Source organism: Bombina bombina, chromosome 3 (assembly GCF_027579735.1).
Source record: "Bombina bombina isolate aBomBom1 chromosome 3, aBomBom1.pri, whole genome shotgun sequence".
Lineage (NCBI taxonomy): Eukaryota > Metazoa > Chordata > Amphibia > Anura > Bombinatoridae > Bombina > Bombina bombina.
This window is the reverse complement of record NC_069501.1, coordinates 415752981-415780570: the sequence shown is the minus strand read 5'-3', so window position 1 is coordinate 415780570 and position 27590 is coordinate 415752981.

Here is a 27590-nt window from a genome sequence, read left to right as displayed (position 1 = left end):
TCTGCCGGTAAGCTAATGTTATATAATTCTGCACTATGTGCAGAATTATATAACAATAGTTTGTAAGTTTATTGCCCCTTTAATGCAGAAAAGCTTCTGGCTATACAACGGTAACCATTATATAAGGAAAGGAAGTTAACATCTGACAGTGTGTCCTTAGAACCATCTGGAAGTGGACCAGAAATGAAAACGGAACTGACCTATTCTGCTTACAAGCCACTTTTGTTGAATGAAAATTTCCAGAAAGTGTATAAAGGCCAACATCTTTGTCAACACAGGCATTTCCCCATGAGCCTGGAATCTTGTACCGGCACCCACAGGACCTGTTCCATCCCCACAATCAATATGGCCCCTTGTCACCTCTTCCTGTCTCTCCAGCTCAACGCTCAACCCTTTTTAAAATGTGAAATTCTTGCACTAGCAAAAAAAGTGCAAAAATCCTGCAAAAAAATATTCTGGAATACCAAAGTCAAAGAAGCTTCATGCATTATCATGGGGTTTTCAAATAGATTGGAATGGGTTTGATTTGAACCCCCTGCAAAGTTCTAATCTAGTTGAGCTCCCAGACCCAATACATTACCGTTTTATAGCAGGACATGGCTGGAGCATAGTTTAGATTCAAGAGTTTTTTTATTTTAAATGGTGCCTGTGTGTACTATTTTTATTCTGGGCAGCTTCTGAAAGACCAATTGTGGGGAACTGGTGGAGTTTTACTATCACTATGCCTCCCCTATTGGTGTTGCCTGGAGATGGACTTAGTGATTTTGCCTAAGGCCTTTTTTCTTATCCACAGGACCTCTGGAGGAGATAGTGGACCTCTGGACACTGTGAGTGATATCATGGTGTTACTCAGCATGGAGGTAGGTGCAGTTTTATTTCAGGGGCTTGCAGCAGAACTCTGAACTAACTGTGCTGTTTTACAGTAGAAAGCCTTTCAGGGGTTAATTTCCCAGACAGTCAGGCAGGTTTTAGCCTAGAGCACTGGGACATTAATTTTCTACTTTTAGATTTTTACCTTTATTGAAAGGGCAGACTTTATTTATTGTGGCTGACGCTGGGGATGTTATTAAATCACTTAGGGCAGATCTTGTGTTAAACTTTTTCTTTTGCTGAGTTCCGTTTTTTGGTGACGCCCAGGATGGGCAGGGCTGCATTCGCGTGCTTTCTGAAGCGCCATTGCGTAGCAGTTTAGGCTAGTGGCAGTTACTCTGTTCTAACTATGTTACAGGAGCGCTGCAAGTACAGGGGATCACAAAGTCCGGGTTCTCATCTGGAGCCAGGTAGGAGCCGCAGCGGAGCTGTGGCAGGGTGACTGGAGTGTTAACTCCTTTTCTTTTCTAACGGGGCCAATGTGAACTTTAAAACAGAGCTTCTGTGAGATTTCCCATATTGTTATAATCATTTTTTTGGCTAAAAGCTTGATTATTATTACAGCAAAGTTACTGTTTAAAGGAACAGTATATAATTACTGATGCTATTAACTTGTCAAATTTATTGGGTGCTAAGATAAATTTTTATTAAAGACACAGTACTCGTTTATATCGATTAAAGTTTTTTATTTAAAGAAACAGTAAACTTTTGTTTAATAGAAGAGATCTGACTAAGTTGGTAACTTCCATCTGTTATTATGGAAGACATGGAACAGAGTACATGTCTCATGTGTTTAGATGCCATTGTGGAACCACCTGTCACACTTTGTGACAATTGTGTGGAAAGAGCAGTACAAGGTAAAGAGAAATTATTTTTTAAAGATGATTCTCTATCCAATGAGATTCAGGATTTGCCGCAATCTTCTCCCCAAGCATCACAGCCTTTAACACCAGCTCAAGCTGCGCCATCTGCGTCTGCTTCTTTCACTTTGCAGGATATGGCTGCAGTTATGTCTTCTACCCTTACAGAGGTTTTGTCTAAATTACCAGGGTTACAAGGCAAACGTAGCAGGACAGAATCGCAGGGTCTCCCTGTAGCTTCTGATGCTTTGATGGCTATCTCTGATGTACCCTCCCAGTCCTCTGAATTGGAGGGTAAGGAGATTCTGTCTGAAGGGGAGCTGTCTGACTCAGGTAGTTTGTTAACCCAAACAGATTCGGACGTTATGTCCTTTAGATTTAAATTGGAACACCTCCGCCTGTTACTTCGGGAGGTTTTATTGACTCTGGATGATTGTGACTCTATTGTGGTCCCTCCAGAAAAATTGTGTAAGATGGACAGATATCTGGAAGTCCCTACTTACTCAGATACCTTTCTGGTTCCTAAGAGAATTTTGGAGATTGTCACTAAGGAATGGGAAAGACCGGGTATCCCGTTCTCCCCTTCCTCTATGTTCAAGAAGATGTACCCTATAGCTGACACTGTGGAGGATTCTTGGCAAACAGTCCCTAAGGTGGAGGGTGCTATTTCTACTCTAGCTAAGCGTACAATTATTCCGATTGAGGATAGTTGTGCTTTCAAAGACCCCATGGATAAAAAATTGGAGGGTCTGCTAAAAAAGTTATTCGTTCATCAGGGTTTCCTCTTACAACCGACGGCCTGTATTGTACCAGTTACAACTGCGGCTGCCTTTTGGTTTGATGCTTTGGAAGAATCTCTGAAGACTTAGACTTTCTTAGGAAATAATGGATAGGATTAAGGCCCTAAAATTGGCTAATTCCTTTGTCACTGATGCCGCTTTTCAGATCACTAAGTTAGCGGCTAAGAATGCAGGTTTTGCCATTCTAGCGCGCAGAGCCTTGTGGTTAAAGTCTTGGTCTGCGGATGTGTCCTCTAAATCTAAGCTTTTGTCTATTCCTTTCAAAGGATAGACTCTATTTGGTCCTGACTTGAAAGAGATTATTTCTGACATTACGGGAGGTAAGGGCCATCTCTTACCTCAGGATAAAATATCTAAGCAGAAAGGTAGACAGAGTAATTTTCGTTCCTTTTGAAATTTTAAGGGAGTCCCCTCCTCATCTTCCACTAAACAGGAAGGGAACTTTGCACAAGCTAAGTCCGTCTGGAGACCCAACCAGGCTTGGAGCAAGGGTAAACAACCCAAGAAGTCTGCTGCTGCTCCCAAGACAGCATGAAGGGGCGGCCCCCGATCCAGGACCGGATCTAGTTGGGGGCAGACTTTCTCTCTTTGTTCAGGCTTGGATAAGAGAGACGTTCAGGATCCCTGGACACTGGAAATCGTGTCTCAAGGGTATCAGCTGGAGTTCAAAACTTCCTTCCCAAGGGGAAGGTTCCTTCTTTCACGATTATCTGTAGACCAGATAAAAAGAGAGGAGTTATTACGTTGTGTAAAAGACCTCTCCACTATGGGAGTAATTTGTCCCGTTACAATACAGGAACAGGGGCAGGGGTTTTACTCAAATCTTTTCATGGTTCCCAAAAAAGAGAGAATGTTCCGACCCATTTTAGATTTTAAGAGTCTAAACAAGTTTCTTAGAGTCCCATCCTTCAAGATGGAGACTATTCGGACAATTCTTCCATTGATCTAGGAGGGTCAATATATGACTACCGTGGACTTAAAGGATGCATACCTTCACATTCCTATACACAAGGATCATCAGCAGTTCCTAAGATTTGCCTTTCTAGACAAACATTTTCAGTTCGTGGCTCTACCCTTTGGGTTGGCCACGGCACCCAGGATCTTCATGAAGGTTCTAGGGTCTCTGCTGGCAGTTCTAAGACTGTGGGGCATTGCAGTGGCGCCTTATCTGGACGATATACTAATCCAGGCGTCGTCTTCCCAACTGACAAAGTCGCATACCGACATGGTTCTGTCCTTTCTAAGAACTCACGGGTGGAAGGTGAATGTAGAAAAGAGTTCACTAATTCCACAGACAAAGGTTCCTTTCTTGTGAACTCTAATAGATTCTGTATCTATGAAAATCTTCTTGACGGAGGTCAGGAAGTTAAAGATTCTGAATACATGCCGAGCCCTTCAGTCCAATCCTCGGCCTTCAGTGGCCCAGTGCATGGAGGTAATTGGATTGATGGTGGCGGCAATGGACATAATTCTGTTTGCTTGTTTTCATCTCAGACCTCTACAACTGAGCATGCTCAGACAGTGGAATGGAGATTATGCAAATTTGTCTCCTCAGATAGATCTGGATCAGGAGACAAGAGACTCTCTTCTTTGGTGGTTGTTGCAGGATCATCTGTCCCAAGGGACGTGCTTCCGCAGACCCTCATGGGTGATAGTGACAATGGATGCCAGTCTACTAGGTTGGGGTGCAGTCTGGAATTCCCTGAAGGCTCAGGGAGTGTGGACTCGGTCAGAGGCCCTACTTCCAATCAATATTTTGGAGTTAAGAGCGATATTCAATGCGCTTCAGGCTTGGCCTCAGTTGGCTTCGGGCAAATTCATTCGGTTTCAGTCGGACAACATCACGACTGTGGCTTACATCAATCATCAGGGAGGAACAAGGAGTTCCTTGGCGATGACAGAAGTATCCTAGATAATTCGGTGGGCGGAGGCTCACTCTTGTTATTTGTCAGCAATTTACATCCCAAGAGTGGACAACTGGGAAGCGGACTTTCTGAGCAGACAGTCGTTTCATCCAGGGGAATGGGAACTTCATCCGGAGCCCGGAGGCCTTTGCAGCTCTGATTCTCAGGTGGGGCAGACCGGAACTGTATCTGATGGCGTCTCATCAGAATGCCAAGCTCCCAAGATACGGATCCAGGTCAAGGGATCCTCAGGCCGAACTGATAGATGCCTTGGCAGTGCCTTGGCCATTCAACCTAGCTTATGTGTTTCCGCCGTTTGCTTTCCTTCCCCGGGTAATTGCTCGGATCAAGCAGGAGAGGGCTTCAGTAATTCTAATCGCTCCTGCGTGGCCACGCAGGACTTGGTATGCGGATCTGGTGGACATGTCCTCTCTGCCACCGTGGAAGCTTCCATTGAGGCAGGACCTTCTCATTCAGGGTCCCTTCCATCACCCGAATCTAGTTTCTCTGCAGCTAACTGCTTGGAGATTGAATGCTTGATTTTATCCAAGCGAGGGTTCTCTGATTTGGTCATTAATACTTTGATTCAGGCATGGAAGCCTGTTACTAGAAAGATTTACCATAAGATATGGTGTAAATATCTTTATTTGTGCGAATCCATGGCCTACTCATGGAGTAGGGTTAGAATTCCCAGGATCTTAGCTTTTCTCCAAGAAGGATTGGAGAAAGGGTTGTCAGCAAGTTCCTTAAAGGGACAGATTTCTGCATTGTCTATTCTGTTACACAAACGTCTGTCAGATGTTCCAGACGTTCAATCCTTTTGTCAGGCTCTAACTAGAATCAGGCCTGTGTTTAGACCAATTGCTCCTCCTTGGAGTTTGAATTTAGTTCTTTCAGTTCTTCAAGGGGTTCTGTTTGAACCCATGCATTCCATAGATATTAAGTTATTATCTTGGAAGGTTTTATTTTTGGTTGCTATTTCTTCTGCTCGCAGAGTTTCTGAGCTTTCGGCTTTACAATGTGATACACCTTACCTTAGTTTCCATGCTGATAAGGTGGTGTTATGTACCAAACCTGGTTTTCTTCCTAAGGTTGTTTCTAACACAAATATTAATCATGAAATTGTTGTTCCTTCATTATGTCCTAACCCTTCTAAGAAGGAGCGTATGTTACATAATTTAGATGTAGTTCGCGCCTTAAAGTTTTACTTACAGGCGACTAAGGATTTTCGTCAAACATCTTCATTGTTTGTGGTTTTTGCTGGGAAACGTAGGGGTCAGAAGGCTACGGCTTGCCTCTCTTTCTTTTTGGCTGAAGAGTATCATCCATTTGGCATATAAGACTGCTGGACAGCAGCCTCCTGAAAGAATTACGGCTCATTCCACTAGGGCTGTGGCTTCCTCATGGGCATTTAAAAATTATGCTTCTGTTGAACAGATTTGCAAGGCTGCAACTTGGTCTTCTCTTCATACTTTTTCCAAATTTTACAAATTTGATACTTTTGCTTCTTCTGAGGCTGTTTTTGGGAGAAAGGTTCTTCAAGCAGTGGTGCCTTCTGTTTAGGTCCCTGTCTTGTCCCTCCCTTTCATCCGTGTCCTATAGCTTTGGTATTGTATCCCACAAGTAAGGATGAAATCCGTGGACTCGTCATATCTTGTAAAAGAAAAAGGAAATTTATGCTTACCTGATAAATGTATTTCTTTTACGATATGACGAGTCCACGGCCCACCCTGTTATCTACAGACAGGTTTTTATTTTTTGTTAAACTTCAGTCACCTCTGCTCCTTGGCCTTTTCCTTTCTCTTCCTAACTTCGGTCGAATGACTGGAGAGGGAGGGAAGGGAGGGGCTATATATACAGCTCTGCTGTGGAGCTCTTTGCCACTTCCTGTTGACCAGGAGACAATATCCCACAAGTAAGGATGAAATCCGTGGACTCGTCATATCGTAAAATAAATAAATTTATCAGGTAAGCATAAATTTCCTTTTTTCTGTCATCCATATGAAAGAGAGGCATTTTAACATGTTGATTTGTTTTCTTTGCTAGAAAAATATAATAATTAAACGCCTCCTGTATATACTGTATTTATTATTTGATAGTTATTTAGTATCAATGCTAATAGGCACTTCCTGGTAATGCCCATCAGTTGATGCAAGTATTGATTAGTAGCAAGTACACAAATAATACTGCTCTAGTTCAGATTTTACATTATGTTTTGTTCAGGCAAATAAAAAAAGATCAAGATGTTTAAATAATGCTCTTTCATAAGCATGTTAGAACTTATATGACTAAATACTTTTTTCTAGAGGACACCAGCTCAATAAATCAGAAGGTAAAAAAAATGCTACTGAGATCCAGATACCTTTTTCCTTTTAAGAAGCTGGTAATGTTGGGAAAATTGCATTTTAATCTTTTTTTTTCAACTAATGTATTCTCGGACTATATAATTTAACAAATAATTGAATGCAGATTGTGAGAACTAGGGTCTATGAAGATACCTATACACCCAGGAATGCTGATTCATTTTTAATGATGAACTAGTGTATCTAAAAGTGAGAGGATTTGTGAATGAAACAGTACATGAGAGGGGTGGGTGTTAGAGACAGCAAAGAATAAAGAAGCATCAATAGGCAGATGAGTAATAGGTATCAGGAGACGCTACCTCCCACACAATCCTCTGCATGTCATTTTGTTTTAAATGTCACAGTGTCCCTCCTGCACAGTAACACATCATATATCTGACACCTGCTGCTCTCCCCCCTTAGGGACATATGTAAGACCTCTCTGCATGGTGTTGCATTGATAATCATACAAACACACTCCCCAGGTTTCACCACAGATTCAAAGACCTATTCAGTGAGATAGACCAGTGTTTTTCAACCAGTGTCCCGTGGCACACTAGTGTGCCGTGAGAGATCCTCAGGTGTGCCGCGGCAGACTGACATATTTTTTAAATTTTGCTTGTTTTTTACTCCCAGTGCAGGGGTGTCCCTCTTTCAAATTTTTAAATATTGAGAGGTATGTGACAGGCTCATCAGGCAGACAGGCAGGCATCATTTACAACCATGACATATTGACATTCATTCACAGACAATCATTATCATTGTTTGCGAATGAATGTCAATATGTCACGTATAGTTTGGAGGAGGCATGGCATCACAGCACAATACATACAGTATGTGTGTATGTATGTATGTGTATGTATATATATATATATATATATATATATATATATATATATATATGCTGTATTAGGCTACAATGGGGGGTAGTTATAAAGCCGTCAACCTCAAATTCGCTGGAATTCCGCAGTGTATTTGTGGCGAGGCTGATTCGCCTTAGTTATCAAGCCCTAGAGAAAAAGGGGTAGTGTACAAGCGCTAAGGTAATCCCCAAGCTGTATCCAAACAGAGATCCTAACCAACCTCCAAAAAATATGCACAAGTAGTAAGAAGTGAATACAGCGCCAACAAGAGGCCAAGGGATAAATATACTCACAGAGATAAAAGAAGATTATTTAATGAACCATGTTAAAAAGCATCAGTAATAAAAGACTATATATAAAAAATGTAAAAAGCACATATAAATAAAATTACAAATACAGGAATATCTTACAGAAGCGGCTCAAAGGGCCAAAGCTGATAATTACAATAAAAACAGAGGCAATAACAGGTGATCAGTGTGAGTGGTACACCAGAATAAGAGTGTATACTAATAAAACAGAATTAGCCTTAGTACAACTATAACAAGTGGATCAAGCAAAAAACTAATAAACAATAGTGTTCAAAAATAGTGTTTCAAAAATAGTGTTCCAAAAAATAGAAAAATGCACTGCAGTGCAAAAAAAAAAATAAGGGGGGTAGCAAAATAATTGTATAGATATGATCAAATAGTGAGTGAGTGCAAATGGATATAAAAATGCTAGCTACTTAATCCAGTGAGGTTAAGATATAATTAAATAAAATACACAATATGCAATAACATAAAAAATAAAATACACAATATGCAATAACATAAAAAATAAAATATAATCCAAAAAAGTGTTCAAAAAGTTGATCAACAAATGTTAGTGAAGAACAAAAATAAGTCAATCAAAACTAAAAAAATGGAAAAAATGGGTGATGAAAAGCAAGGTGAAAGTGAGGAAATTGATTCCTTCCAATGTTAGTTACTTTAACAGATCCAAATTCCTGAGTGTGGTAGCTGAAGTAACTGATTGGATCCTAGCACCTGTCAGCTGCTCCTATGGTATCCTAAAAAGTGTCCCTGTAAAAAAAGAAATTCACAACATAGTGTATCCAATATGAGAATGAAGTAAAGATTAAAGTAATGCTTACCAATATGTCAACGCGTTTCTGCCCTCAAAAAAGGGCCTTTCTCAAGACTTGAGAAAGGCCCTTTTTTGAGGGCAGAAACGCGTTGACATATTGGTAAGCATTACTTTAATCTTTACTTCATTCTCATATTGGATACACTATGTTGTGAATTTCTTTTTTTACAGGGACACTTTTTAGGATACCATAGGAGCAGCTGACAGGTGCTAGGATCCAATCAGCTACTTCAGCTACCACACTCAGGAATTTGGATCTGTTAAAGTAACTAACATTGGAAGGAATCAATTTCCTTACTTTCACCTTGCTTTTCATCACCCATTTTTTCCATTTTTTAGTTTTGATTGACTTTTTTTTGTTCTTCACTAACATTTGTTGATCAACTTTTTGAACACTTTTTTGGATTATATTTTATTTTTTATGTTATTGCATATTGTGTATTTTATTTAATTATATCTTAACCTCACTGGATTAAGTAGCTAGCATTTTTATATCCATTTGCACTCACTATTTGATCATATCTATACAATTATTTTGCTACCCCCCTTATTATTATTTTTTGCACTGCAGTGCATTTTTCTATTTTTTGGAACACTATTTTTGAAACACTAATTTTGAACACTATTGTTTGTATTATTGTTTATTAGTTTTTTGCTTGATGCACTTGTTATAGTTGTACTTAGGCTAATTCTGTTTTATTAGTATACACTCTTATTCTGGTGTACCACTCACACTGATCACCTGTTATTACCTCTGTTTTTATTGTAATTATCAGCTTTGGCCCTTTGAGCCGCTTCTGTAAGATATTCCTGTATTTGTAATTTTATTTATATGTGCTTTTTACATTTTTTATATATATAGTCTTTTATTACTGATGCTTTTTAACATGGTTCATTAAATAATCTTCTTTTATCTCTCTGTGAGTATATTTATCCCTTGGCCTCTTGTTGGTGCTGTATTCACTTCTTACTACTTTATCAAGCCCTAGACACCGGCAAAAGTAGAATTTTGTGGCGTAAGCTTCGATCCGCCGGACTCAGTCCGACACAGATCGATTCTTACATCACTCCAGATGTTCCGCACACAAGTGCGGCACAATCTGACTACTTTTGCTAGTTATCAAAAAACTAGCAGGTACGCTCGGCACTTTTCCGGCCCAGCGTACCTAGTTTTCAATCCGCCACCCTGGAGGCGGCGGATCCCATAGGAATCAATGGGAGTCTGACCATAGCGAAAGTTCATGTTCGCTGCTGCCAGACATCCCATTGATTCCTATGGGAACTGTCTGCACCTAACACCCTAACATGTACCCCGAGTCTAAACATCCCTAATCTGCCCCCCTACACCGCCGCAACTAAATAAATTTATTCCCACCTAAACCGCCGCTCCCGGAGCCCACCACAAGCTATACTAAATATGTTAACCCCTAAACCGCTGCTCCCGGACCCCGCCGCAACTATATTAAACATGTTAACCCCCTATACCGGCGCCCCCGGAGCCCCCCGCAACTAAATAAAGTTACTAACCCCTAAACCGCCGCTCCTAGACCCCGCCGCAACTCTTATAAATGTATTAACCCCTAAACCGCCGCTCCCGGACCCCGTCGCCACCTATATTATACCTAGTAACCCCTATCCTGCCCCCCTATACCGCCGCCACCTATAATAAATTTATTAACCCCTATCCTGCGGATCCCGGACCTCGCCACAACTAAATAAATAGTTTAACCCCTAAATCGCCGCTCCCGGACCCCGTCGCAACCTATCTTAAACTTATTAACCCCTAATCTGCCCCCCCCTACACCGCCGCCACTGTAATAAAATTATTAACCCCTATCCTGCCCCCCCTACACCGCTGCAACTCTAATAAAATGATTAACCCCTAAACCTAAGTCCAACACTAACCCTAACACCCCCTAACTTAAATATTAATTAAATAAATCTAAATAAATTTAACTCTTATTAACTATCGCCTAGATTTAGAGTTTTGCGGCCAAAGGGGTGCGTTAGCTACGCATGCTTTTTTCTGGCCGCACCTTTTAAATACCGCTGGTATTTAGAGTTTACAGAAGGGCTGCGTTAGGCTCCAAAAAAGGAGCGTAGAGCATAATTTACCGCCACTTCAACTCTCGATACCAGCGGTGCTTACGGACGCGGCCAGCTTCAAAAACGTGCTCGTGCACGATTCCCCCATAGGAAACAATGGGACAGTTTGAGCTGAAAAAAAACCTAACACCTGCAAAAAAGTAGCGTTCAGCTCCTAACGCGGCCCCATTGTTTCCTATGGGGAAACACTTCCTACGTCTGCACCTAACACCCTAACATGTACCCCGAGTCTAAACACCCCTAACCTTACACTTATTAACCCCTTATCTGCCGCCCCCGCTATCGCTAACAACTGCATATTATTATTAACCCCTAATCTGCCGCTCCGTACACCGCCGCAACCTACATTATAGCTATGTACCCCTAATCTGCTGCCCCTAACACCGCCGACCCCTATATTATATTTATTAACCCCCTAATCTGCCCCCCACAACGTCGCCGCCAGCTACCTACAATAATTAACCCCTAATCTGCCGACCGCATCTCACCGCTACTATAATAAATGTATTAACCCCTAATCCGCCTCACTCCCGCCTCAATAACCCTATAAGAAATAGTATTAACCCCTAATCTGCCCTCCCTAACATCGCCGACACCTAACTTCAATTATTAACCCCTAATCTGCCGCGCACCGCTACTATAATAAATGTATTAACCCCTAAAGCTAAGTCTAACCCTAACACTAACAACCCCCTAAATTAAATATAATTTAAATCTAACGATATAAATTAACTCTTATTAAATAAATTAATCCTATTTAAATCTAAATACTTACCTGTAAAATAAATCCTAACCTAAGTTACAATTACACCTAACACTACACTATACTTAAATAAATTATTCCTATTTAAAACTAAATACTTACCTGTAAAATAAACCCTAAGATAGCTACAATGTAATTAATAATTACATTGTAGCTATTTTAGGATTTATATTTATTTGACAGGTAACTTTGTATTTATTTTAGCTAGTTAGAATAGTTATTAAATAGTTATTAACTATTTAATAACTACCTAGCTAAAAGAAATACAAAATTACCTGTAAAATAAATCCTAACCTAAGTTACAATTAAACCTAACACTACACTATCATTAAATTAATTTACTATATTACCTACAAATAACTACAATTAAATACAATTAAATAAACTAACTAAAGTACAAAAAATAAAAAAAGCTAAGTTACAAAAAATAAAAAAAATAAGTTACAAACATTTAACAAATATTACAACAATTTTAAGCTACTTACACCTAATCTAAGCCCCCTAATAAAATAACAAAGCCCCCCAAAATAAAAAAATTCCCTACCCTATTCTACATTAAAAAGTAAACAGCTCTTTTGCCTTACCAGCCCTTAAAAGGGCCTTTTGCGGGGCATGCCCCAAATAAAACAGCTCTTTTGCCTGTAAAAGAAAAATACAACCCCCCCACCACATTAAAACCCACCACCCACATACCCCTAATCTAACCCAAACCCCCCTTAAATAAACCTAACACTACCCCCCTGAAGATCATCCTACCTTGAGTCGTGTTCAGCCAGCCGACCACCGATGGAACCGGAGAGGAGATCCGGAGCGGCAGAAGTCATCATCCAAGGGGCGCTGAAGAAATCTTCCATCCGATGAAGTCATCATCCAGGCGGCGCTGAAGAAATCTTCCATCCGATGAAGTCATCATCCAGGCGGCGCTGAAGAAATCTTCCATCTGATAGAAGTCTTCATCCAGGAGGCGTCTTCAATCTTCATCCATCCGGAGCGGAGCCATCTTCAGAGGAGCCTACGCGGATCCATCCTCTTCTTCCCGACGACTAACGACGAATGACGGTACCTATAAGTGACGTCATCGAAGATGGTGTCACTCGAATTCCGATTGGCTGATAGGATTCTATCAGCCAATCGGAATTAAGGTAGAAAAATCTGATTGGCTGATTGAATCAGCCAATCAGATTCAAGTTCAATCCGATTGGCTGATTGTTTCAGCCAATCCGATTGAACTTGAATCTGATTGGCTGATTCAGTCAGCCAATCAGATTTTTCTACCTTAATTCCGATTGGCTGATAGAATCCTATCAGCCAATCGGAATTCAAGTGACGCCATCTTGGATGACGTCACTTAAAGGTACCGTCATTCGTCGTTAGTCATCGGGAAGAAGAGGATGGATAAGCGTAGGTTCCTCTGAAGATGGCTCCGCTCCGCTCCGGATGGATGAAGATTGAAGACGCCTCCTGGATGAAGACTTCTATCGGATGGAAGATTTCTTCAGCGCCGCCTGGATGATGACTTCATCGGATGGAAGATTTCTTCAGCGCCGCCTGGATGATGACTTCTGCCGCTCCAGATCTCCTCTTCGGTTCCATCGGTGGTCGGCTGGCTGAACACAACTCAAGGTAGGATGATCTACAGGGGGGTAGTGTTAGGTTTATTTAAGGGGGGTTTGGGTTAGATTAGGGGTATGTGGGTGGTGGGTTTTAATGTTGGGGGGGGTTGTATTTTTCTTTTACAGGCAAAAGAGCTGTTTTATTTGGGGCATGCCTCGCAAAAGGCCCTTTTAAGGGCTGGTAAGGCAAAAGAGCTGTTTACTTTTTAATGTAGAATAGGGTAGGGATTTTTTTTATTTTGGGGGGCTTTGTTATTTTATTAGGGGGCTTAGATTAGGTGTAAGTAGCTTAAAATTGTTGTAATATTTGTTAAATGTTTGTAACTTATTTTTTTTATTTTTTGTAACTTAGCTTTTTTTATTTTTTGTACTTTAGTTAGTTTATTTAATTGTATTTAATTGTAGTTATTTGTAGGTAATATAGTAAATTAATTTAATGATAGTGTAGTGTTAGGTTTAATTGTAACTTAGGTTAGGATTTATTTTACAGGTAATTTTGTATTTCTTTTAGCTAGGTAGTTATTAAATAGTTAATAACTATTTAATAACTATTCTAACTAGCTAAAATAAATACAAAGTTACCTGTCAAATAAATATAAATCCTAAAATAGCTACAATGTAATTATTAATTACATTGTAGCTATCTTAGGGTTTATTTTACAGGTAAGTATTTAGTTTTAAATAGGAATAATTTATTTAAGTATAGTGTAGTGTTAGGTGAAATTGTAACTTAGGTTAGGATTTATTTTACAGGTAAATTTCTCTTTATTTTAACTAGGTAGCTATTAAATAGTTAATAACTATTTAATAGCTATTGTACCTGGTTAAAATAAATACAAAGTTACCTGTAAAATAAAAATAAATCCTAAGATAGCTACAATATAATTATTATTTATATTGTAGCTATATTAGGGTTTATTTTACAGGTAAGTATTTAGTTTTAAATAGGATTTACTTAGTTAATAAGAGTTAAATTTATTTAGATTTATTTAATTAATATTTAAGTTAGGGGGGTGTTAGGGTTAGGGTTAGACTTAGGTTTAGGGGTTAATCATTTTATTAGAGTTGCGGCGGTGTGGGGGGCAGGATAGGGGTTAATAATTTTATTACAGTGGTGGTGATGTAGGGGGGGCAGATTAGGGGTTAATAAGTTTAATATAGGTTGCGGCGGGGTCCGGGAGTGGCGGTTTAGGGGTTAAACTATTTATTTAGTTGCGGCGAGGGCCGGGATCCGAAGGATAGGGGTTAATAAATTTATTATAGGTGGCGGCGGTATAGGGGGGGCAGGATAGGGGTTACTAGGTATAATGTAGGTGGCGGCGGGGTCCGCGAGCGGTGGTTTAGGGGTTAATACATTTATAAGAGTTGCGGCGGGGTCTAGGAGCGGCGGTTTAGGGGTTACTAACTTTATTTAGTTGCGGGGGGCTCCGGGGGCGCCAGTATAGGGTGTAGAACAGTGTAGTTAGTGTGGGTGCTTAGTGACAGCTTGTCAATAAAGCTGTCAAAAAGCCGAAGAGCAGCGAGATCGGATGAGTGATAACTATCACAATCCGCTACTCATCGCCCCGTACTTGGTGCGCGGCTTTTTGACAGCTTTTTTGATAACTTAGGCGAACGTATTCAGGTCCGCGGCGGCGATGGTCGGTGAGCTTAGGCGGGCGTATTGGACCGGCGAAGGCAGGTGAAGTAGACGCGTTGATAAGTACCCCTCTATGTGTGATTTTTTAAAATTTTGGGATGGTGGTGTGCCACAGGATTTTTTTATGTAAAAAAGTGTGCCACGGCAAAAAAAGGTTGAAAATCACTGAGATAGACCTTGTCATTTACTATGTTCTATTAGAGGGCTGATTCACAAAGCTTTAGAGAGCTGCTTCATAATGTAGTAAACCAGCAGCATATGAAAACAATGAAACAGGAGAGAGTTTTCCAACTGCAGTGAATCTAAACATTTATATGGATCTCCCCTGGCATTTGCTGCTATTATTATTATTTTACTCTATTGGAATCACCCATATAGTACTTCTATTTCTTTTAATTGCACCAATTGTCAAATTAAAAGTAAACCATAGAGTTAGACAAATGCAAAAATGTGAACTAATTTTATCTGAAATGCATTAACTAAACAAATGTTGTTCATTGACTAAAAAACTGATACAACTAAGATATTTACTTTATCATGCTCATATCTACCAACTGTCACACTTCCTGCAGGATTGTCACAGGTTTAAAGGTGCGGTCCACTTCCCACCTGCAGCCCCTCTGTTTACAAGTTTAAAGGGACTGGCCACACCATGCCCATGTGCCGTCCAGAGACGCCCATTCCTTCACTAAATAACCTATCCACACACACCTGCGGATTGCCCGTAACCCCATCCCTCTGTACAAAACTCCACCTTTTCCACTTGCAGCCACTGCCCATAAGCTCTTAAAGGGACATGAAATACAAAACATTTATTTCATGGTTCAGATATAGCATGTCGTTTTAAACAACTTTCCAATTTACTTCTATTAACTAATTTGCATTGTTCGCTTGGTAAGCATACCTAGGTAGGCTAAGGAGCAGCAGTTCACTACTGGGAGCTAGCTGCTGATTGATGTCTGCTATATGCCTCTTGTCATTGGCTCACCTGATGTGTTCAGCTAGCTCCCAATAGTGTTCCTTCAACTAAGGAGACCAAGAGAATAAAGTAAATTTGCTAATAGAATACAATTTGTAATTTGTTTAAAATTGTTGCAGCATCCATAGTAATGCAAATATTACACACAATTTTACATAACCAGCAAGTTTGCAAGCTTGTTTCCAAAGTGTTGTAATTGTAATTATTGTTTTTACAAATTGCTAGTAGTTTGTGTTTGACATGTGAGATATCATGTATTGGGCACCACATGGGCTATACACTATATGTCCTTCCCACCTCCACTTAACTTTACAGTAGGTACTTTGTATTACAGTAGGTAGTGTTCTCCTGGCATCCGCCACACACAGATTCTTCCATCAGACTGACAGATAGTGAAGAGTAATTCATGGCTCCAGAGAACACGTTTACATTGTTCCAGAGTCCAGTGGCTTTGAGCTTTACATCACTACACCTGACACTTGGCATTAGGCATGTTGATATGGGGCTTGTGTACAGCTCGGCTATAGAAACCCATTTTGATGAGGCTCCCAACGCACAGTTCTCGTGCTGATGTGGCTTCCAGAGACAGTTTGGAACTCTGCAGTGACTGATACAACAGATGATATGAGATTGTTACGTGCTATACGCTTCATCACTCTGCTGCCCCACGCTGTGAGTTTGTCTGGTCTACCATTTTGTGTCTTGGCTGTTGTTGCTCCTAAATGCTTCCACTTCTCAGTAATAGCACTTACAGTTGACCGGGCAGAACTAGTAGGGCAGAAATTTCACAAACTGACTTTCAGCAAAGATGTCATCCTATGACAGTGCCACATTTAAAGTCACTGAGCTCTTCAGTACAGCCCATTGTACTGCCAGTGTTTGTCTATAGAGATTTTATGGCTATGGGCTGGATTTTATGCACCTGTCAGCAATTGGCATGGCTGAAACACCTGAACTTAATAATTAGTAGGGGTGCCCAAATGATTTTGACACATAGGGGCATATTTATCAAGGTCTGGCGGACCTGATCCAACACTGCGGATCAGGTCCGCCAGACCTTGCTGAATACGGCGAGCAATACGCTCGCCGTATTCAGCATTGCACCAGCAGCTCACAAGAGCTGCTGGTGCAACGCCGCCCCCTGCAGACTCGCGGCCAATCGGCCGCCAGCAGGGGGGTGTCAATCAACCTGATCGTACTCGATCGGGTTGATTTCCGGCGATGTCTGTCCGCCTGCTCAGAGCAGGCGGACAGGTTATGGAGCAGCGGTCTTTGTGACCGCTGCTTCATAACTACTGCTTCTGGCGAGTCTGAAGACTCGCCAGAAACAGGGGCCGTCAAGCTCCATACGGTGCTTGATAAATAGAGCCCATAGTGTATATGTTACTAGCAGGTACACCCACTAACCAAACGCTGTAAAGAATAAGTGAAGTGATGCTCAATTAATTTCAAACATGATTTGGCCTTTACAGAAAGGCCCTTCAGCTATCTCATGAAGGTTTATAAATGTAGAGCAAGGTCTTTGCACTTCATAAATACAGAACATTTCTAAAAAATTATCATTTTATTCATGTATATTTACTTGTATAGTATTGTCCATGTGCACAGCACTTTACAGTATTGACAGTTCAATGAAGGGAAAAAAGTACATTTTAACATGCAGAGAACAAACAGAAGAAATGCTTCTAAAATCTTATATTATTTGTTATATTATCGGTAACCCAAACATTCTATGGCTCTTGTTCTAATCTGTTAGAGTTGAACATTTATTTTCAACTCATTCATTTTTTACAGTTTTCTTCTAACCTTTTTGAATAGTGATTGTTTAAATGAGAAAAAGTACACACGTTGTGTATGCTGTATCTATTAATCCCTCTAGTCTTATGATTTATGTAAATGTCTTCTGATTATTGTACACCATAACTATATACGTAAAGGGATACTAAACCCATATTTTTTTCTTTAATGATTCATATAGAACATGCAATTTTAAGCAAATTTCTAGTTTACTCCTATTATCAATTTTTCTTAATTTTCTTGCTATCTTTATTTAAAAAGCAGGAATGTAATGCTTAGGATTCGGACCATTTTTGATTCAGAACCTGGGTTACGCTTGTTTATTGGGTGGTTCCTAAGCTTACATTCCTGCTTTTTAAATAAAGATAGCAAGAGAACAAGGAAAAATTGATAATTGGAGTAAATCAGAGGGTTTCTTAAAATTGCATGCTCTATCTGAATCATAAAGAAACAAAATTGGGGTTAGTATCCCTTTAATGTTACAGTGCTGCGTAATATGTTGGCACTTTATAAATAAACGATAATAATAATCATTGGGATTTTTTTACATTTAGGTAAACTTAAGGATATGTATTTGTTATCGGCATTATTGCATGGTTTCGGGTGACCTTTGTGCCAGCGCTATGGAATTTATAGTAATAAATGATAAAAATAATAATTATTATTATAACCACTCAATGGTTATTATTAAAATTTAAAGGGACACTTCTTTTTTTTGGTAGAATTATGCTTTGTTCCACACTTCCTAGAGAAACCAATAAGACAATCTGTAACCAGGGTTTTCGAAATGTTGCAAATTGTCTAAATCAGCTCTTTGATTTGCAGCATTTGCGGGTTAGTAAATCTGCTTTTTGGCCTCCTAGGGAGTGTGGGGAAAGCACACATTTTACACAAAAGCAAAATGTTTTTAACGTACTTTTAATACATTATTTTGCCCTTTGTAAAAGTCCATGTTAATCAGATAAAAAATGTGCTGCATTATTGAAACTTGAGAGACTGTATATTTAGTTTACTCACAATAGACATATCTACAAACACATACAGAAAACATCAATGCTGCATAATACAATTCTAACACAAACTTTTTTCAATACATAATTGTATACTTTCATTTAAAGCAGTGTGGAAAGGGTCAGGGAGAGGAGAGGCAGATAGGTGGGGTGTGATAGAGAGAGATAGAGAAGAGGGTAATTAGAGAGAGAGTAGTGAATGTGGGGATAGCTTTAGAAAAGAAAGAAGTATGAATGTAAGGTACCTCCTAAACTGACTTGGAGGTATGGTTTGCTTGCACCCTGCAGCAACTCTGTGTTTAACAGAGTGCCAGAGCCCTGCTCGTTCCCACAAGCCCTCAGTGCAGCCGCCCAGGCAAAATACAGATGGGACACTTTTCACAAGTACTTTAACCTCCAACATGTGAGGGGTGTATGAGAAAATGAGCTGGAGTAGGTAATAGGAGAGGGAAGCAGAGAAAACACTACATAAAAGGGGGGAAAGCTAGACAAATGTATATATATATATATATATATATATATATATATATATATATATATATATAATCATATTTAAAAAAGGCCCCACTAAAGCAGGGTCAATGATAGATGAGCATCCAAAATGATAGCATCATCTTTTTTAGCAAAGTTAGCCAAGAATTCAGGTGGTACTTTTCCTGTAGAAACATGTTCAATGAGTGGAGATAAAAGATATGCAACTATATATAGCAAAGGTGGTTATCATAGAACTTTCAAGGGTTGTAGATAAGAGAGATCAGCATCTATTAGTACTCAGGTCAGTCAGATGAATAAAATCATGTCATCCAGAACCTGCAGAAACACAGCATACTTATTCTAAACAGCGGATTAGCTTCCTTGTAAAATTCTTATAAAGCTTTAAATAAGAAGAACAATATCTCCCCTAGCTTTAAGCCGCCACTCAAGAAAAGACATCACCTTGTCTTGTGAGTTTAAGCACATGAAAAAATATTATCAAGAGTCCATGTGTTTTTATCAAAATCATGGGTTGAAACACATGATGAAGCATTTAACCAATAAGATGTGTATGATGAACCACTGTCATCATGCACACCGATTCCTGCGTGAGTATGAGAACTTGCGGCTGCTGTTCTGTCAGATTTTGCTACCTCTCAGAGCGCATGCTCAGTATTACGTAATCGCATTCCACATAAGTTAAAAAGGAATGTGTGGAATGCAATGATGTAATCAGAAGCATGCACACAAAGGCGGTAGCACATTTCTACAAGGAAATTGTTCTGTCGGATTTTGCTGCGCCCAGGACATGCGTGGATGATGAGATCTCACCTTACTACATAGAAAGTGTACAAGTGACATTTATAATACACAACCTGGCAAAATAAACACGCTTTGATCATCACCAGTCTATCTGAAATGTGTTATGTAAATGTTATCTTCCGCAACGGAAACAGAAGTATGTCCTACATACAGTATATAGTATCTGGAAAGTAACACATGATCACTTCCTTATATGTGTTTATTTTGCCAGGTCGTGTATTATAAATGTCACTTGTACACTTTCCATGTAATAAGCTGAGATGTCAAATCACCCACGCATGACCGCATGTTCTTGTCGAAATGTGTGCGCATGCTGCTGATTACATGATCGCATTCCACACCTTACTACATAGAAAGTGTACAAGTGACATTTATAATACACAACCTGGCAAAATAAACACGCTTTGATCATCACCAGTCTATCTGAAATGTGTTATGTAAATGTTATCTTCCGCAACGGAAACAGAAGTATGTCCTACATACAGTATATAGTATCTGGAAAGTAACACATGATCACTTCCTTATATGTGTTTATTTTGCCAGGTCGTGTATTATAAATGTCACTTGTACACTTTCCATGTAATAAGCTGAGATGTCAAATCACCCACGCATGACCGCATGTCCTTGTCGAAATGTGTGCGCATGCTGCTGATTACATGATCGCATTCCACACATTCCTTTTTACATATCTAGAGTGCAATTTTATAATACTGAGCATGGGCACTGAGAGATAGCTAATTCTGACGGGGTAGCAAAATCTGACAGAACACAGTCATGAAGAGGGATCTCTGATTCAACGACAGCATCGGATCAGTTGTCTTTCAACATGTGTGATGACATCACCATTAGGACAGAACCAGGAAGTAACAGGCACCTTTAGGTATTGTTGCAAAACAAATTAACAAATTTGAATTAAGTTTATACACTATTAATTTATTAACTAAATAAACTAATGAACAAATACAAGATTAGTTAGTTTGTTCATTTAATTTAATTTATATATTTAATAGAAAGGGGGAACTAATTAAACAAGTGAACTCATTTTCAAATGTTGTTCATTATTTTGTTTAGTTAAAGGGGCAGCCTGAATTTGTATTGTTGAAAAAGATAGATAATCCCTTTATTACTCATTCCCCAGTCTTGCATAACCAACACAGTAATATTAATACACTTACGGCTAGATTTAGAGTTTGGCGGTAGCCGTCAAAACCAGCGTTAGAGGCTCCTAACGCTGGTTTTGGGCTACCGCTGGTATTTAGAGTCAGTCAGGAAAGGGTCTAACGCTCACTTTGCAGCCGCGACTTTTCCATACCGCAGATCCCCCTACGCCATTTGCGTATCCTATCTTTTCAATGGGATCTTTCTAACGCCGGTATTTAGAGTCGTGGCTGAAGTGAGCGTTAGAAATCTAACGACAAAACTCCAGCCACAGAAAAAAGTCAGTAGTTAAGAGCTTTCTGGGCTAACGCCGGTTTATAAAGCTCTTAACTACTGTGCTCTAAAGTACACTAACACCCATAAACTACCTATGTACCCCTAAACCGAGGTCCCCCCACATCGCCGCCACTCTATTAAAATTTTTTAACCCCTAATCTGCCGCTCCGTACACCGCCGCCACCTACGTTATCCCTATGTACCCCTAATCTGCTGCCCCTAATACCGCCGACCCCTATATTATATTTATTAACCCCTAATCTGCCGCCCCCGCTATCGCTGACACCTGCATATTATTATTAACCCCTAATCTGCCGCTCCGTACACCGCCGCAACCTACGTTATCCCTATGTACCCCTAATCTGCTGCCCCTAATACCGCCGACCCCTATATTATATTTATTAACCCCTAATCTGCCCCCCACAACGTCGCCGCCAGCTACCTACAATAATTAACCCCTAATCTGCCGACCGCACCTCACCGCTACTATAATAAAGTTATTAACCCCTAATCCGCCTCACTTCCGCCTCAATAACCCTATAAGAAATAGTATTAACCCCTAATCTGCCCTACCTAACATCGCCGACACCTAACTTCAATTATTAACCCTTAATCTGCCGACCGGATCTCGCCGCTACTATAATAAATGTATTAACCCCTAAAGCTAAGTCTAACCCTAACACTAACACCCCCCTAAATTAAATATAATTTAAATCTAACAAAATAAATTAACTCTTATTAAATAAATTATTCCTATTTAAAGCTAAATACTTACCTGTAAAATAAACCCTAATATAGCTACAATATAACTAATAATTATATTGTAGCTATTTTAGGATTAATATTTATTTTACAGGCAACTTTGTATTTATTTTAACCAGGTACAATAGCTATTAAATAGTTATTTACTATTTAATAGCCACCTAGTTAAAATAATTACAAAATTACCTGTAAAATAAATCCTAACCTAAGTTACAATTAAACCTAACACTACACTATCAATAAATTAATTAAATACAATACCTACAAATAACTACAATTAAATAAACTAACTAAAGTACAAAAAATAAAAAAGAACTAAGTTACAAAAAATAAAAAAATATTTACAAACATTAGAAAAATATTACAACAATTTTAAACTAATTACACCTACTCTAAGCCCCCTAATAAAATAACAAAGACCCCCAAAATAAAAAAATGCCCTACCCTATTCTAAATTTAAAAAGTTCAAAGCTCTTTTACCTTACCAGCCCTGAAAAGGGCCATTTGCGGGGCATGCCCCAAATAATTCAGCTCTTTTGCCTGTAAAAAAAAACATACAATACCCCCCCCCAACATTACAACCCACCACCCACATACCCCTAATCTAACCCAAACCCCCCTTAAATAAACCTAACACTAAGCCCCTGAAGATCTTCCTACCTTATCTTCACCATGCCAGGTTCACCGATCCGTCCTCCGAAGTCTTGATCCAAGCCTCCGAAGTCTTCATCCAAGCCTAAGCGGGGGCTGGCGATCCATAATCCGGCTGAAGTCTTCTATCAAGCGGCGGCTGAAGAGGTCCAGAAGAGGCTCCAAAGTCTTCATCCTATCCGGGAAGAAGAGGAGATCCGGACCGGCAACCATCTTGATCCAAGCGGCATCTTCTATCTTCATCCGATGACGAACGGCTCCATCTTGAAGACCTCCAGCGCGGATCTATCCTCTTCTTCCGACGTCCAACTGAAGAATGAAGGTTCCTTTAAGGGATGTCATCCAAGATGGCGTCCCTCGAATTCCGATTGGCTGATAGGATTCTATCAGCCAATCGGAATTAAGGTAGGAAAATTCTGATTGGCTGATGGAATCAGCCAATCAGATTCAAGTTCAATCCGATTGGCTGATCCAATCAGCCAGTCAGATTGAGCTTGCATTCTATTGGCTGTTCCGATCAGCCAATAGAATGCGAGCTCAATCTGATTGGCTGATCCAATCAGCCAATCGGATTGAACTTGAATCTGATTGGCTGATTCCATCAGTCAATCAGAATTTTCCTACCTTAATTCCAATTGGCTGATAGAATCCTATCAGCCAATCGGAATTCGAGGGACGCCACCTTGGATGACGTCCCTTAAAGGAACCTTCATTCTTCAGTTGGACGTCGGAAGAAGAGGATAGATCCGCGCTGGAGGTCTTCAAGATGGAGCCGTTCGTCATCGGATGAAGATAGAAGATGCCGCTTGGATCAAGATGGTTGCCGGTCCGGATCTCCTCTTCTTCCCGGATAGGATGAAGACTTTGGAGCCTCTTCTGGACTTCTTCAGCCGCCGCTTGATAGAAGACTTCAGCCGGATTATGGATCGCCAGCCCCCGCTTGGGCTTGGATGAAGACTTCGGAGGCTTGGATCAAGACTTCGGAGGACGGATCGGTGAACCTGGCATGGTGAAGATAAGGTAGGAAGATCTTCAGGGGCTTAGTGTTAGGTTTATTTAAGGGGGGTTTGGGTTAGATTAGGGGTATGTGGGTGGTGGGTTGTAATGTTGGGGGGGGGTATTGTATGTTTTTTTTTACAGGCAAAAGAGCTGAATTATTTGGGGCATGCCCCGCAAATGGCCCTTTTCAGGGCTGGTAAGGTAAAAGAGCTTTGAACTTTTTTAATTTAGAATAGGGTAGGGCATTTTTTTTATTTTGGGGGTCTTTGTTATTTTATTAGGGGGCTTAGAGTATGTGTAATTAGTTTAAAATTGTTGTAATATTTTTCTAATGTTTGTAAATATTTTTTTATTTTTTGTAACTTAGTTCTTTTTTATTTTTTGTACTTTAGTTAGTTTATTTAATTGTAGTTATTTGTAGGTATTGTATTTAATTAATTTATTGATAGTGTAGTGTTAGGTTTAATTGTAACTTAGGTTAGGATTTATTTTACAGGTAATTTTGTAATTATTTTAACTATTTTAGCTATTAAATAGTTCTTAACTATTTAATAGCTATTGTACCTGGTTAAAATAAATACAAAGTTGCCTGTAAAATAAATATTAATCCTAAAATAGCTACAATATAATTATTAGTTATATTGTAGCTATATTAGGGTTTATTTTACAGGTAAGTATTTAGCTTTAAATAGGAATAATTTATTTAATAAGAGTTAATTTATTTTGTTAGATTTAAATTATATTTAACTTAGGGGGGTGTTAGTGTTAGGGTTAGACTTAGCTTTAGGGGTTAATCCATTTATTAGAGTAGCGGCGAGATCCGGTCGGCAGATTAGGGGTTAATAATTGAAGTTAGGTGTCGGCGATGTTAGGGAGGGCAGATTAGGGGTTAATACTATTTCTTATAGGGTTATTGAGGCGGGAGTGAGGCGAATTAGGGGTTAATAACTTTATTATAGTAGCGGTGAGGTGCGGTCGGCAGATTAGGGGTTAATTATTGTAGGTAGCTGGCGGCGACGTTGTGGGGGGCAGATTAGGGGTTAATAAATATAATATAGGGGTCGGCGGTGTTAGGGGCAGCAGATTAGGGGTACATAGGGATAACGTAGGTTGCGGCGGTGTACGGAGCGGCAGATTAGGGGTTAATAATAAAATGAAGGTGTCAGCGATAGCGGGGTGGCAGATTAGGGGTTAATAAGTGTAAGGCTAGGGGTGTTTAGACTCGGGGTACATGTTAGAGTGTTAGGTGCAGACGTAGGAAGTGTTTCCCCATAGGAAACAATGGGGCTGCGTTAGGAGCTGAACGCTGCTTTTTTGCAGGTGTTAGGTTTTTTTTCAGCTCAAACTGCCCCATTGTTTCCTATGGGGGAATCGTGCACGAGCACGTTTTTGAAGCTGGCCGCGTCCGTAAGCACCGCTGGTATAGAGAGTTGCAGTGGCGTTAAATATGCTATACGCTCCCTTTTTTGGAGCCTAACGCAGCCCTTCTGTGAACTCTAAATACCAGCGGTATTTAAAAGGTGCGGGGAAAAAAAAGCACGCATAGCTAACGCACCCCTTTGGCCGCAGAACTCTAAATCTAGCCGTTAGTTACCTCTGTGATTACCTTGTATCTAAGCCTCTGCAGAATTCCCCCTTATTTCAGTTCTTTTGACAGACTTGCATTTTAGTCAACCAGTGCCCTCTCATAAGTAACTCAATGGGAACACATGAACTAACAACCTTTAGCTCTAAAAAACTGTCAAATGTATTCAGATAAGAAGTGGCCTTCAAGGACTTAAAAATTAGTATATGACCCTAACTAGGTTTAGCTTTCAACTAAGAATACCAAGAGAATAAAGCAAATTTGATGATAAAAGTTAAAAAGTTGTTTAAAATTACATGCCCTATCTGACTCATGAAAGTTTAATTTTGACTAGACTGTCCCTTTAACAAACAGATTTTGGATATAATTTGTTCATGAATAAAAAATAATACAAGAGGTGTGCATATGGGGTAATCTGTAAATTTAAAAATGTAACCAAACACAAAAAAACTTTAAAAATAAATAAATATATATATATTTATATATTTAATATGTGAGTTTTCATGCAAATAGCTGTGTTTCTTTTAAATAGATTATTGTAAACAATGAAAAAAGACAAGTGATTATTTCATATTTGAACTGAGAAAAACTTTACCACTAAGGAAAATCAATTTGAACAGCCAAGATATGTCAAGCAACAGTGGCAAAAATATATTTTCAAGAGGTTAATGTGGTAGAACTAAAAAAGTATTGGTTGAGTTAAAGGAAAAGTCTACTAAAAATTAAACTTTCATGATTCAGATAAAGCATGCAATTTGAAGAAACTTTCTAATTTACTCCTGTTATCAAATTTTCTTAATTCTCTTAGTATCTTTATTTGAAAAAGCAGGAATGTAAGCATAGGAGCTGCCCCATTTTTGGTTCAGAATCTTGGTAGCACTTTCTGATTGGTGTCTAAATGTAGCTACCAATCAGCAAGCGCTACCCAGGTGCTGAACCAAAAATGGTCCAGGTCCTAAGCTTACATTCAATTAAAGATACCAAGAGAACGAAGACAAATTGATTATAGGAGTAAATTAGAATGTTGCTTAAAATTGCATGCTCTATCTGAATCATGAAAGTTTAGTTTTGACCAGACTTTTCCTTTAATTGCAGTGCCAATGGACTTGAGAACCAACTCAAAAGGATTCTTCTGATGTTATAGTGATAAATTATGACAATTTAGCAACCAAACTTATTTTTTTCTTTATTTCAAGAATCTCAAAAGCGCTATATTCATCCCGATTCAAAATTATACAAAACTATACAAAGCCAAGCCCTAGACATATAAAATAACAATTGGGCTAAAAAAGGCTGCTCCTGAGTGGTAACTCGCTATAGAATAAGTTACTGAGCTGTTGTTTGTTCCTGGTAGAGAGCTTCTCTTTTTGTATGTATTTGTATTATGACCCTGGGGAGGTCTCCGTAAGGGTGATGGGGGAAACCAGACATAGACTCCTTGAACAATGTGCTTTGAGGAATATAGCTGCACCTCACTGACGAGTCCCAATGAAGGCCAAAACGATTGTCTGGGGTTGTCATGTTCCTTGTTCAAGGGAGGATTGCCTAGACTGACCTTACTAGGCGGGATCAGACTAATATACTTCAGGAAATTTCTCCTCTGTAAAAAGCACAATTAGGTAAAAAAGACTGCTCATGGGTGGTAACTCCCCATAGAACAAGCTACTGAGCTGTTGTTCGTTCCTGACATATAAAAGATGGACCTCCTCTTGCCGAAATTAATTTCAAATCTAAATTTATCACGCTATGATATCATCAGCATTCCTATGACTAACACAAATTATTCCTGTGACATTTAGTGATACAAAAAGTAAAGAAAAAATGAAGACGTAACATTTAATAAAGTTTTTTGTTCAAGGACATAAATGTGACTTTTTTATGAATTAATAACAAATAATGTAAATAGACTTACTTTGGACAGGAATTTCTATTAAACATCTGCATTCAACTCTCCCATTGTTCCCTCGGTTCTGATTAGGCTAAGCAAACACCATATTCTATAATTTATCACTGCTCCCCTAAGGAAAGGATTTTCTTCCAGGCAAGAGATAATTGGGGATTTACACTTAATCCACATATCATAAAGAATACAAGCAAAGAACAAAAGCCGGCAGCAATCAAAAATGCTCTGTTTGGTATAAGAGATCTACAACAGAAAGACAAAATAATAAGCAATCAGACTCTATTCACTG